The sequence below is a fragment of the Watersipora subatra genome, chromosome 5 (genome assembly GCF_963576615.1).
Source record: "Watersipora subatra chromosome 5, tzWatSuba1.1, whole genome shotgun sequence".
NCBI lineage: Eukaryota > Metazoa > Bryozoa > Gymnolaemata > Cheilostomatida > Watersiporidae > Watersipora > Watersipora subatra.
The window spans coordinates 48,450,887-48,465,943 of NC_088712.1; the positions used below are offsets into that span (position 1 = coordinate 48,450,887).

Sequence of the window (15,057 nt, forward strand, 5' to 3'; positions counted from 1 at the left end):
CATAATGTCAATGATAATTGCTCTCACTTAATCTGCCAGTTGGTGTTTACTGCTAACAGAACCTCCTTGCTCAATCCAGATGTTATGTACTGTATATATGTCTCTTTTAATCTTTCACTTCCGATTTACTCTTACAGGAGAATGCGTCACAGTCTTGTTTTTTTCCCTAGAATATTTCCTTATCCTTAGAAAAAATCCTGATCCTCCATGATCCCACTGCTGAAAATTCCTACATGACAAGCCAGAACCAGGTTGACAACCGCGAGTTACTTGATCCTCCTTGTCCCTAATGCTGAACAAAAGATTGGCTAGTTAGGCTATTCCCACATTGTTAATCTGCTGTTCATTCTTTGAGTTCATCATGGGTATGTGTCAGTGGTTTTGTTTTTTGTCAGCATGCACTCCCTTATATATTTTTTTTAGGGAGTGCTGCTTTGGCCTTTGTGCTTGTCCATCAATCCCACAAGGCAATGGTGGAGAGGGGGGTTCATCAACATTACTTTTGTGAGCTTCTTTTAGGCACAATACCTTGAGACATTTGGGAGTTTTCTGCCAGGATTTTTTCCTTGGGCTCAGTTAAGCTTCGAGCCCTAAACCAACATTAGTGATTTCGGTCAAGGGCAAACTTCTACCGAGGCAATGAAACAGCGATTCATAGAATTAATGAGTGTGAAAAGTTAGCATAAGGTGTAAACAAGAAAAGACATGACTTTGTGGCTTCAATCACTCGTTTGGAATTATGTGCCCAACATGGAATCCAGATGAGTAAATTTGGTTTGCTATCCAAGCTGAACCCGTAATAGACAATGATAAAATCAATATTTTGTGGAACATCAATATTCCCACTAAAAGGGTAGCTGAAGCTTGTAGACCTGATATGGTGATAATCAACAAGTGACACTTCAAAATACCTATGGTAGATACTGTTGTCACTGGTGATTACCTGAAGAAGAAAGAAACAGAAAAGACCGAAAAATACCAAACCCGAGCACTGACCCTTATTAGAGGTTTTTGAGTAAGGTGATCCCGATTGTGATTGGATCAGTTGGAACCAATCATGAATCACAAAATCCAAGACTAGGTGGCTCTGGGTGAAAATCTATGTGAAGAAGTTTGGAAGTTTGGAATATAACAGGTTGCACTGTTGGTATCAGCGAACATCCAAGAGAAGATCATATCCATCAAAACCTAATGAAACTGATTGCATGATATGGATACGCCAGCTACTACTGCTGTGACAAAACTACATACCAAAGGAAATATAGGAATAATAATACTAATTTGGAAGTAAAGTTGGATTAGAGAAATGCCCTGTCATAACGCTAACAAAAAAGCTCACTATGAGTAACCCAATTTAAGTACTATAAGGTCAAAAAACACAGCAGTTAGAAAAAGTGCAGATTACAAAAAACTTAGAGATTTTAAAGGCTAATAAAGTTGAGCATAAACAGACCAAAATGTTCTTATAGTAGAAGATGAGTTCAGGAAACACGTATTGAACTACTAATATATATATATATATATATATATATATATATATATATATATATATATATATATATATATATATATATATATATATATATATATATATATATATATATATATATATATTGGGTACAGAAATTGTAGGATCAACTCGAAAATAGATAAAGATTAACTAAACTAAGGACTGTATTTCAGACTTAATAATAATAGGATTTACGGAGAATGAGAGATGATTACACTGTTCAAATACTTTGACAAGTTCACCAGCTCTCATTTATTGGTCCGGTGTGTCCAAGTGTGGTGAAGTGTAGGAAAAAAACTGTACTTTATTTCTTTCGTTATAAACTTCAATTACATTATTTGCATAATTTATGCCTTTTTACGCATTATTTTTCAGATGTCAATTTAAAGCAGTAGCAATACTTACGCAACAATAGGAGCTATTAGAACTGTCAACAGTTTAATAGACCTGCAGAAGGGTAGTTCATTTTAATCTGAAACTGAGTTAATAAACAGTATACTATGCTTCTTGTCAGCCAAGTCTTTTCAAAAAGAATGAATTTGTTTTTTTATGCGTGTTTAAAACCTTTTTTTACTTTTTGTAGCTGAAGCTGAAAAGAAGGCTCTCAGAAAGGAGATTAACTTTGTTATAAATCCAGCTTTAAAATATTCATACCGTTTTGATATTAATACTTGGATATAATATAATAATAATATAATACCTGATCATTGATATATACCTGGCAGCTGCGTGATTAACTCTTCAACAGGTGGGATCACTAACCAGGGAGAAGATAAAAGTACAAGTACTCTTATTGCAAAAGTTTTGGGTCGACCCATCAATCATATTATTTTGTATGGATTTCGGAATGACAAGCTTTTTACAATTATTTATTGGAATCTATGGTTTTGGCGTCTAACCAAGGTGTGCAAGGGTGGACAAGTAAACGCATTCTATGTAAGATGCTGTAGATAAGCAGTAATCAAAACAAAAACTTTCAAAATTTATTTTTAAGAGTTTTAGCCAAAAAAAATAAAAACAAAAGAGTAACATATTAAAATGCAAAAACAATTTTTGTTGCGGAGAAGGTAGAAAGTTTCATAAAAAAGTGATACGATTTGCTCAAAATAAACATACATGGTTTCCTTTTTGCGTAAGAACATAATTCTCTATACGTAATGCTATGAGATTGTCAGCTACAAAACTCCTGTTACTGTCATTCTTCTTGTGATTTCTGTCGTTTTATGCTATGATACAATACTTATTCTATGGAAAAGTATAACATTCATACTATGAAAAAACCGCTAAAATTGTTTCATACAAAGTATAAAATGTATACGCTATGAAATGATACAAAATTTACTCGATGCGTTGTTATAAAACTTAGGCCGTTGCTGTCTATAAAGTAAGACAACACCTAACTAAAAAAACTTCTACAATCTTAATTGAAGTTTCTTCTACATATCCATTTCTAGGATGCGCAACTAATAACGTAATTACTCTGTTGATATATACAATATATATATGTATATATATATATGTATACATATATATATATATACATGTATATATACAATATATATATGTATACATATATATATACATGTATATATACAATATATATATATGTATATATATATGTATATATGTATATGTATATATATATATATAAATCTCAGTGTCTGTTACCTGTGTAATAACTGTTTTAATTTAAATAAAATTAAAACAGTTATTACGATGACTGCCTTATCATTTAGGTATTGTTTCAAAACATAAAAAGTATGTTAATAGATCGTAGAATTAGCCAGAAACTTGAGCCATTAAAACAAACTTAAGTGATCACCTATGTGAGCCCAGAGCATAAAAATATTCTATTGATAGCATCTTTTTTTAAATGCCATGTCCTGTGAGACGTAAGCAATCATCATTTTCTCCTACTTCCTATAACCCTGACTGTTCTTGGCAGGTTTCAACAGTGGTTTGCCATTGCCTTCTGTTGGGTGTTTTTATTTAGACACCATTCCTAGTAAAATGGTCGTTGGCTCACAGAGGATCTCCCTCTCCTTAAAAACAAGGTTTTATTTTTAATGTCGCAGCGTTGCTAGCCACCCTCCTTATCCATGCTGGAGCATTAATGGGGATTCGTTTTGGTTTCCAGTGACCCAAATTTGCACAGGAGCAATTGTGGGTAAATGGCCTTCCTAACACCACTGATAGTCCTTATGTGACTCAAACAACTGATCTATTGCTCATAAGCTAGTGTCTTAACTACTGATCCATGGCTGCACTTTCTGTTAATAATGCAATGATGACTGAGCACGAGCTAAAGACAACGAATAAATAAATTTGCGCTTGATAACATACTTGTATGAACTGTTTTTTTCATTACGAAATTTTTTGCTTCCTTTTTAGCAAAATCCCTAAAAAAATTCATTTTGTACTAGAGTTGTCTTCTCTTGCAAATTATTTTGGCAAATTGCCATTGACGCCTGCGGTCTTATCCAATGAAACGTAGCTAATTGCTAGTGAATGGCCAATCAATGCCGGAGTAAACAACAACCCAATGACATCGGGCAATCTCAACAGCACAATAGCACTTTGTATAGTAATGAATACCTTCTAGATATTCTACCGCCTGCGCATGCCAGCTTTTACATTGCATAACAACATAGTATTTAGTCTTCACGCTCACCGAAAATCAGGCATAGATCCGTAGCATCCAGCTTCTTCCTATACGTATATGTGGAATAGCTGACGAACAGCAAGGAGTACTTTAGTATATACATATTATCGTTTTCTGTTAGCCCTAAAGCTCTAAAAATCCTCAGTCTGACAAGCCTGGAGAAGGGATTTGGAGAATTTCAACTTACTTGAAGATTTGGAGTTGAAATATCTAGCCAAAGGTATTATTTTATATTCGATTGAAAAGGTTTTTTTAATAGAGTTTTCACACGACTCTATGACATGCCAGATAATGTGAGAAGCAATAATGAGTGTATTCCCAGTAGTCCAGTATTGACCAGTAGTCAATGATGAGTGTTTTCCCTGCGGAGTGTGAGCAAGCAACAGTATGTCTATTTGCATTAAACTTCCTTGAAAAAAAGAAATTTCTCATGTTCTTCATTGGGTTATCCAAGTTTTGAAATTTCAATGCTAGATTAGTTATTTCTTTTCCGTATCGAGTGTTGATTTCTTTCCCCAAGTTTTGAGAAACCAGTTTTAACATACATTTAGAGTAAGCTGCAGCTTTAATGTACAACCCTCTTAGCTTCATTTTGGTGTGTTTTAGCAAACTCTATTTGAAATACTAAAAAGCAGCACTTCTCAGTGAGTCATTAAACAGTTTCTATTTGAGTTCCATTTATCGAAGAGATAACAAGTCTTATAGATTCTTAGCTAAAATTTCACTCACTAGAGTTCATTGAGCTGATAAGTGTGAATATTCTTACACAGCTGTTTTAATACATCATCCCTCTTGTAACAGCTGGTATGAAAGTAAAGATGGCAGGGGATGACTTGTAGCAGCTGTCTATTATGAAATGAATCGGAGCCTCCTATATGCTGTATTTATATATATATCGTTGTTGGTCATAACACTTGGAACAGGAACTTGTTTTTTGTTAGCGTTTATAAGTTACTAGGTCATAACAGGGCAACCAGTTAGTATTCCTAGTTGAATATGATGTATTTTAGATAACATAACCACCGTGATTGTGACATTGAGGGCTTATCTTTTTCAACTTTGTGCCTAAACTAGGAGAGTATAGGAGGCTTCTCCTATGAACTAATCATATCTCTAAGCTGCTAGTTTGGCTCATTACTTAGGCATTCGCGTTATGAAGAGAGTGTAAAGACGAATGTTCTATTTACACACAGCTGCAATCACCCACGAGCTATGCGCTGCGCGATTGTGCAAAATCGAATAGCGACATTTCAATATCTATTGTAATGTCCATAATGAGCTCGGCTTTGGTCAATGAGATCTATTCGTTTGAAAAATCAAACAATGTCATCCTAGTATATACGGTAAGGTTATATCTTAAGCGCATTTCAATCAGCAGGTCTAGTAACACTACCATTTGAGGTAGTTTTGTACTATTTCTGCCAGTATTCTTATTACAATGAGGAGAAATAGTTTTAGTACTAAAGAAGTATTCAACACATTATCAATAGTTAGTATAACAGTAGTAATTAGTAGTTACAAGCGGTGTTAGTAGTAGCATAAAGAAAGTAGTAGCCGGAGAATTTAAGTTTAAAGGATATTGAATATCCAAAAGCTATATAACAGTAAGTAGTGGATTTAGTGGTAGTAATGGAGGTGACAGATGAAGTGACATTGTAGTTGTATAAATGATAGTAACAGTTAAATTACTATCGTAGTAATAATAGCAGAAATCGTAGTAGTAATAGTAGTGGTAGTAGTTATAGTTGTTAATGTTACTGTTGTAGTTGCTGTAGTGGCTCATAGTACAGTGTTGTAGTTGCTGTAGTGGCTCATAGTACAGTGTTGTAGTTGCTGTAGTGGCTCATAGTACAGTGTTGTAGTTGCTGTAGTGGCTCATAGTACAGTGTTGTAGTTGCTGTAGTGGCTCATAGCACAAAGTGTAGCTCACAATCTTGCTCATTGTAAGATCACTTATGAGATGTTCTACATATTTATAATGTGAAACAAAGTGCAGGCTTTTAAAAAGTCTTTTTCCTAGGTATATGTTTAAATTGGGCAAAGTTGGCTGTTGCTAAATTTGAAAATTAAATGGCGTCGCAAGATTTTAAAGTGTGGAACTTAACTTGGAAGTTTTTATTGTTTTTAATAGTTAAAAACAAAAACCATCAAAGTTTCACCAAATAATGTTTTTCATCTAAGTTTTCATCGACATCAAGAAGGAGAAAATTTGACTGATTTTGTAATTTTCTAATATGCTCAAATTTAAACCTCTGCACAATATCTTAGCTTATTTTAATATAAAGTAACAGCGCAGAAACTGGACAGCTATACGTTTTATTGACTATCGAAATGTTACCATATCAATCAAAATGTTACCATATCAGCACAGTAGACCTGAGAAGGATGTGTTATCAGACTTGCAAGATTAACTTTCAACAAAGTTTTATGACATTGCAACATATAAACATAACTCGGCTGTTTTAGCTTACACATGGCAGTTATTATATAAGCTTGCTTCAGTGTATTCAAGAAAATCGATTCTAGTTGACCAATGTATGTTTACAGGTCTGAGATTAGTACTGGCCATTGAATAAGATCATGCCCTGGTGTGTAACATCTTACTTTCTGTTGCATAGACATCAACAGGTTACGTAGTTTATCAGCATAGAGAACCTCAATTACTATATTTTCATGACAGGGTTGATCCACAAGCTTGCGGCATCCACAAGATGGAAGCTGCAAGTTCAGCGGGTTGTTTTTACTCGCAAATCTTTTTAAAAAGTTTTATGCTTGCGAAGGATGGAAATGACATTTGCAAATGATGGGCAAGAAGATACTGCGCAAGCTGTTCCATTTTAAACATTTTTCAGATTTCAGTCATTTTTATTTCGATTTAAGAATTTCCAAATGCGCCGCTCTGCCATCTGGCGTAGAAAACGTATCTTTTTTAACAAAGCATTTTTTGATTTGTACCATACAACTGCCCATTGAAACACTAATCTCACGGTAACTCAACGTGCACACAACTCCAAATCCTCATCATTCGCACAGTGGAAACATAGTGAATGACACTTGGCTGAAAAAAATCAGATGTTACTAGGTACCAGATTGATTGTAAGAGCTCAAATAGAGAGATTCCTTGCATAATATTACTTGCCATGCTTCCTTTTATAGTCGTTTATATTCAGCCTTCTTCAACGCCTCTTTTAACAGTCCATTTGGTCTAAATGCATGAAATGACCCTGAATTTGTATAAAACATGCGATTCAACTCATTAGTAGAGCTTGCAAACACTCCTGGCAGCAAAGGTAGGCAGCAAGAGAAATAGAGGACGATAGCGGAAATATTGTAGGATAATAATGGAGCATGATTGGCACATTTTATTACCAGTATCATTGTTTCCTGCAGCAAATAGCCCGTTTGCACAATAATAGAATAATTAAATAAAAATCTAATAATCTCACAAAGAATGTGAGCTGCTCCTTTCCTGTTTCTCTCGGCAGCGCTACTTTTCCCACTAGGCATAACCCTGCCATAGCTGCCACTTTTTATGGCTAAGCGTTATTACTGATTGACAGCATTGAGAATAGCCCCTTACAATACACACTCGTTAGAAATCACTCATCACACAATAAACTCTAGGAATAGCAGTTTTACATAACCATTTCTCCTTGCGATGATGTACATAAGTTGTAAGTAGCACTTAACATCGTTTATTGTAAAGTGAAACTAACTATGTAAAGTGAAACTATGTAAAGAATACATGCATATTTTTGAAACTGTATTGCATCACCGCTCACGCTTCTGAGGACTGATTACTAGCTGCCTATGGCAGAGGCCTTCACCTGTATTGCGTTAGTTTATTAAGAGAAGAGCAAACTTATTGGATCATCATTTGTTTTGGCAACATTCAGTATCAGTCAAACTTTTTTCGCTCAATATTTTTAATCTTGTTAATTACATTTGATAGCTGCAAGTTAATTAGCATCACTTTATGAATAAGTTCTAGCTGATCTGATGTCATCATCATCATTCTTTTCTACTGGTTTACAGGTTTTTCTTTGCAAACCTCTGTGTGATTATTTAACACTAATTTAATATAATGCAATTGAGACAAATAAATAAAATAATCATATGAAATCTTTGTTTATTATATGCTATCAATAATATTAGTTTGTTTTAAGTAACATTGTTATTAGTTTTGTGTGTGCAGCTTAGGCTGTTTATCATGAAAGAGATCCATGCTTAGATATAGGTCACAAACTGTCAATCAAAAATAATTTTTTCGTGAGTAAATATTTCTATTAAATAAACAGGTGTTTAATCTAGATATTTGCGCGCGTGATTCTCCGAGGCTGCATCTCATGATAATTTCGTGCACGTGTGTCGCGTAACCGCTCATCCTTGCACGAGAAGCCCATTTATTTAATCAGATTAAAACTTGATGGCTGCAAATTAACTGTAACAATTAATAATACCAATTTTTCAAGACCTCTTCGAGATTCCTGCCTGGTAAAAATTAAAAAAACCTGACCAAATATAGTAACATTACGCTGAAATTTAAAAACTTGTTGGATGAAAAATATATTAAAAACCTTTAAACTCAAAGCTTAGTGCATGAATTATTTTGTCATTTTTTAAATTATGTATTTAAATTTTGACGGTTATAGCATTTGTAAGATTAACGGCTTATATACCCACTGACAAAGATACTCGCTTGACGGAGAATTGGCGCCAGCTCTATCAATGGCTCTAATGTCAGAACTCTATGTCTGTCTGAGCTTTCTTGATGAGGATGTGAAAGTCTGGGTGTATGATTGATGATGAAGGGTTTTGATTTCAATGTTCACATACACTAACATAAGAAGTACTTGACTTGAGTGATGGCTGACAGCGTAGTGCTACTGTAGTGCTACCAGGAAATCTGCAAAAAATAAATAGCAAATAATGAGCCGGAAATATAGTTTCTGTTTGGTACAAATTTATATTATCAGCATCTTAGCTACAGTAAACCACAATAATAATAATAACAATAATAATGATTCATCTGGTTGTTCATGAGATCACATGTCAGGGTCACACAGAGGTCAGATAGAGGCGAGAGGTGGCAGAAGGGGAAAATGTTTGAGAGATGAGAGGCAGAGCTAGATATAATCTAAGAGACAGTGAATGTATGAGGTGAGCAAGAAGGGTGTGTAAAGGAAAAGTTACGAAAGGTGGGTGAAGAGTAAATTACAACAAGTAGGGGAAGGGTGAGAGGCAGAGAATAGCTATTGGTAAAAAATGAGTCGAGAGGCTCTTATGGGCGAGAGCTGATAATGGGTGAGATGTGAAGTACAGAAGACGGTTGAGGTGTGAAAATTGAAAATAGAAATGGTAGAATAGGCGGAAGTGGGTTAGCTGTGAAAGGTGGCTTCGATGAAAAAGACAGAGAATATATGAGGTCTGAAAGATTTGATTCACAAAAGAGAGATACTAGTTTCAACTTCAGCTGCAAAACTTAAACAGTTCTACTCAAGTTTAAGTGCAAAGGCAGCTTTCCTAAGACACAACACTATTGATATTTCTCTAAGCTTGTAAGGGCACAACTCTTCGACAAACTTTGATATGAAACTGCATACAGGCGGTGAGCTAAAACTTTCTCAGCTGAACTGAGACTTGACGTTTCTAATGTTTTGTCTCCTTCTCAAAAAGTTGGTGATGATTATTCTAGTGTTTATGCTTGCTGACATTTTTTTGCAGAATTTTAGCAAGTTTCTGCTGCAGAAAAAATTTCCAGCACCCGAGACATGCGCGTAGCGCCCGCAACAATAGCAGTTATTGATTAGGATATTGTTGTATGTTTGCTAACCTGATATATCTACTCTAGCTTAGTCTTGCTCTTCAAACAATATTATTGCAGGGAAAAGCCTATTGCGCTAGTCCACACGCTAAACAAGGGCTGTACTGTGATCGTTCCCGTCTTAAAAAGTTTCCGCTAAGAACTGAAGCTAATGCTCCTATAACAAATCGCTTGTTCTATTTGAAGAGATTGGGCTAAAATGCACACATAAAAGATATCAGATTTCGTGAATTCAATGCAAACTAAGAGCTCTGTAGAAAGACTACCCACCATAGAACTGTAAATACATAAGGCTTAGAATTTGACCTGCTGTTTGATACTAGCAAATGTATTCAATGCGTGTTAGCAGTTGTAGCAGTTTGTAATAGTTTATTCATATTGTATATTACCATGTTCGCGAGATCAACTTGCAACAGAAATGTTATTGTAGAACATTTAGGTATACAACTTGCCTTTTATGCGAATCATGTTTCCGTCATGATTATATATGCATGAAGTTAGACCGAGAGAAACATAAGCTCAAGAACTCTCACTCATTCATATGGAGACGTTAGTTAGACAGCCCTATCTGTGTTGGTAAAATTTATGTAGAAGATTGGCTTTGGATATATTATCGAAAGGACAAAAACAAGAAAAACAATTTGTTCTTAATATTTTTACACGGCAGTTCATTAATGACACCTTTGGTTTAAAGAGTATGTTTTTGTTAACATACTTATTTTTATAATATATATTTATAATATATATTTATAATATACTATTATAATACTCTTTATAATATTTGTAATAAAGCGTAAAGCATACTCATCGACAACCAGATAGCCAATCATAAAATAGCTGTAAACTATAGAAAACAAGTATTACTTCTTTTACTCCTACAAAAAGAGTAATTTGGCACATATCTGTTAAAATCATACCAATCAAGTAACCAAAATATTTTTCTTGCTGGGAGTGGTAGTGCACTCTTGTAATCCAACTACTTGGAAGCTAGGTTTGGTGGTCAACTGCAGAAAAATAAGAAAAATCCCAAATTCAAAATACAGAAAATTACAGAATGCAAGTAAACATGAGCTTGGATGTTTCCAGTATGGGTTGAGATTCTCAACTTTGTTTCTCATGTATATTTATGTATGAGAAAAGTATATATAACGTATGTATACATATAATGAGATTATATGTATACATATATGGCATATACACATTAATGAATCTGACATAAATTTAATTAAAATATATTATGTATGTATAACCTTTTAATGGCATCAGTAGTCATCAACAAAATGATGTTTTTTATGCCAAAAAATAAAAAATGAAAAGACAGATATAAAAATAGTTGAGTGAGTTGAACAAAAGTGTTTTAAAAGTTAATAATTTAATTGTATTGTAGGAGAGTCAGGATTGTGAATTGTAGGTTGTAGTAACAGAAAGTTCATAAACTGGAACATATGATGGTGGATGTAGTATGTTGGTGTCACGGAATAAAAAACTTATTAGTTCAGAGCCAACAGAAGTCATTTTTAGATAGTAGAAATGTTGCAAATATTTGAGGCTACAAATATGTATTTCCTCACCCTTATGCAGTCTCTTTAAACCAGAGAGCCATTCGCTATTAAAAATTCAGCTCATTGCGATGCTCTAAACAGATGTTTTAAAAAACAAATAAAATTGGCCACCACACACAAATATAAATAATCTAAACATGAAACGTAGTACTTTTTAATTGTCAAGGCACAGAGGCTATTTAGTAGATCTGACTGATCATCAACAATTTAAGTTATTGTTACATAGCTTGTGCTCCAATGTTGTTGAGATACACAGCAATAGGTATTTTTTGAATTAGTGCCAGTGTTAATTAAACTATTTACTGTTTTCAGCGAGGCTGTCTTTGTTCCACAGTAGAACATAACTTTCCTATAATATACCACATCGCTAACACAATTCCGGCCCACAATGCATATTCCTCTTCCCACAATTCACATTCTTTGCCAAGATATGACATAGGTCTGTAGAGTAGGCTAATCTGTATTTGAATTGTTGTTTTTTGTGTAACTTTGGATTGATATCAGAAGCTTAGCTGAAGACGATGTGAAGTTGGCTTATATATTTTTAGGGGAGTATTAATTTTTTGTCGACAGATAATTAATCTATTGTTGATCGCTTTAGGTGAGCCTGGCGCTCCTCCTGTTTTGTTTTTGTTTTCATCTCTTTCATCTGAGCTCATTATAAAGCTGTTATTTTTGTCTAAGCTGATTTACTTGGGCAATGGTCGAAATAAGCCAGAAGTGGTTTATTGTTTATCATATAGAATACATTGTGATGTCAGTGGTAGAGGATTGATGACTTGTAATGACAATGGGGTAACCAAGTCTATATGGACTTGCTTTTGCTGGATACAATTCATCTCAACCATTCTCATGTTGAAAATGCCAGTTTTTGTAAAACTACAAATGATAAATCATTCTAACCAATGAAGCATAATTCTAACTATTGATTAATTTTATGCATGTGGCTTAATAGAAAAAAACTCTAAAATCTCACAATTCGGAAGGGAAAGGTACTCTATATTCCTTTCACTGAGAAGATTTGGGTAAACCATACTGACACCAGGTATTCTGCCTGCTTATGAACAAAGGTCTTTGGTGTGGTAGACAAAAAATAGTTTCCTTTACCACAAACCATTTCCACGTATAAAAAACATTACAGTGTTTCAAAAAGCATTTGACAAGCTTCACCTTCTATTCAAATAAATGCACATCTCTACTTCAAATATTACTTAAATATGAAATTAACAAAATAATCATATGAAATCTTTATTTATAATGTTATAGATAATATTAGTTTGTTTTAAATAACACTGTTATTGGTTTTGTATGCGCAGCTTAGGTTGTTTACCATGAAAGAGACCCATGCTTAAAATAGGTACCGCATTCACAAACTGTCAATCAAAAAATAATTTTTTGTAAATTAATACTTGTATTGGATGACCAGGTTTTTAACCTAGATATTTGCACGCGCGCGTGATTCTTCGAGTCTGCATCTCATGATAATTTCGTGCACGCGTGGCGCATAACTGTTCATCCTCGCACGGGAAACTCATTTATTTAAATGGGGGATTAAAACTTTATTCTTGCAACTTAGTATTTACTAAATAGTATTTCAGAAATTTGTTTTCTGTTTATATCAAAATTAATTATAATCTAGTTTGTTTCTTGTTATTCTATCTAATCTTGCTAAGTTATTTTTGCAAACTTTATATTCTTCACCCTAATAAAAACCATACATAGTTATAAAAGTAATAATTAAGGTACACATTTAACTTGATTTAAAGTTAATAAAAAACTAAATAAATAGATATTAATCTAATAGATTATTAGATTTTAGTTGCTCAAATACTATTGAAATTTTTCTGCGAATAAAAAAATTTCTATATTATTAGGACTTGAAAAATAAAAATCCAATTGCAAAAGCTTTCTGTATCTTCTGCATGTTTTTCTTGCTGTGTGCTAAACTGTGCTAAACTGTATGTGTGCTTCAATAGTTATTGCTCGGAAGGTATTAACCACCTGCAGTGATTAATCCACGTATGTAACTGGAATAATTCAGAAAAAAGTAAATACGATTTATTCTTGTCAGTTTTATGAAAGATAATCATGTTAAAATAATCTCTTTTCCAATTAAAAAGTCATTTGGTCTATTTCTGAGCCTAAAAGTGCTCAACTCGACGTATCATTAGCTGGTTCTAACCAATCGCTGCCTGTTTATATATTTTATGATAAGAGCGATTCTGGAGACCACAAACTCCGCGGGCCATTCTGCACTCCGTGAACTTAATAAAATATTTTCTCATGATTCAAGACTTGCTTGAATTAGCCAACATTTCTAAGAAGCCTTTTATATTGGCATTCTTACAATCAACTCGCATTACATTTAACAAAGACTATTTTGCAAACATCTACAGGCTCTCTTGGTCATTCCATGATCACCAATTATCTAGATCCCCTGCAGCCCTAATTTGTTGTTGCAAGCGAGGCAAAAATGTTAATTGATTAAAAATTGGTAGGCCAGGGAGTAAATTCAATATATATTGATGTTGATTAGAGTTTGGTGAGGGGAGGAGAGAAAGGAATTGATTTGTTATGACATCTCTAATGTAAATACATGAGGGTCTCTCAGGCTTTTGTAATCAAAGTGATTCATGTTTTCAGTTTCCTTGCTTATCCACCATCCACTCTGATTGGTTTACTGTTTTACATTTTACAGTTCATCACTACGTTTTATGACAAGATTAACTTGTTAATTGTTAAGGTTAACTTGTTAATCTGTGTCATCCACAAGATAAAATGGCAAAAATTTGCAAGTCAAGCGAGTTTTCACAAATTTTTACTGCATGTTTCATGCTTGCAAAAGATGGAAACAGATTGGGGATGCTGCGCAAGAAAATGCTGTGCAAGCTATTCCATTTTAAACATTTTCCACACTTGATTCAATCCTATTTCAATTTGAGCAGTTTAGAATGTGCCCCTATGACCTCCGGAGTAGAAATCACGATCTTTTTTAACAAAGCATTTTTTAATCGACATGTCCATTGAAAAACTTGTCGTACAGTAACTCAATGAGCTTACAACTCCAAATTCGCATCATCCGCATTATGGAAACATACATGTAGTGTCTGCTGGCATTTGATGATATTAACTGGATCTATAATTATGCAACTTTCATAGTATTAGCCTACCCACATATATCAGCTACCAGTATTATATATTCATTTACGGTATATATATTATTTCCTTTTGCGGTTCAAATTAATTAAATAGTTTATCAGATATTTTAATACTGAGTAATGATTGACTACATGTATCATATAAAAACACCATTTAATGCTTTGCACATAGCAATCACTGAATCATCAGATTTGAATGCATAAAATACTCAAAAACACTGTTTTTGTGAATATTAATGGAACAGCCAAAGCAGTAAAATGAACTTTTCTCACAAAGAGTCAAAACGAAACTATTTTGAACACGTAAGAGCTTACTTATAATAAGCCTGTTATAGCCTCAG

At 33.8% G+C, this 15,057-nt stretch overlaps 1 protein-coding gene across 1 annotated transcript in view; it reads left to right on the plus strand.

Annotated features, from left to right (window-relative positions):
- The first annotated feature begins 4,091 nt into the window (after positions 1-4,091).
- The window catches only part of LOC137396488 (transforming growth factor beta receptor type 3-like), a 29,523-nt gene continuing 18,557 nt past the window's right edge, over positions 4,092-15,057 (plus strand). Inside the window, exon 1 of the mRNA XM_068082783.1 lies at positions 4,092-4,392. The gene's annotated coding sequence lies outside the window, so the exon portion shown is untranslated. The remainder of the gene's footprint in view (positions 4,393-15,057) is intronic.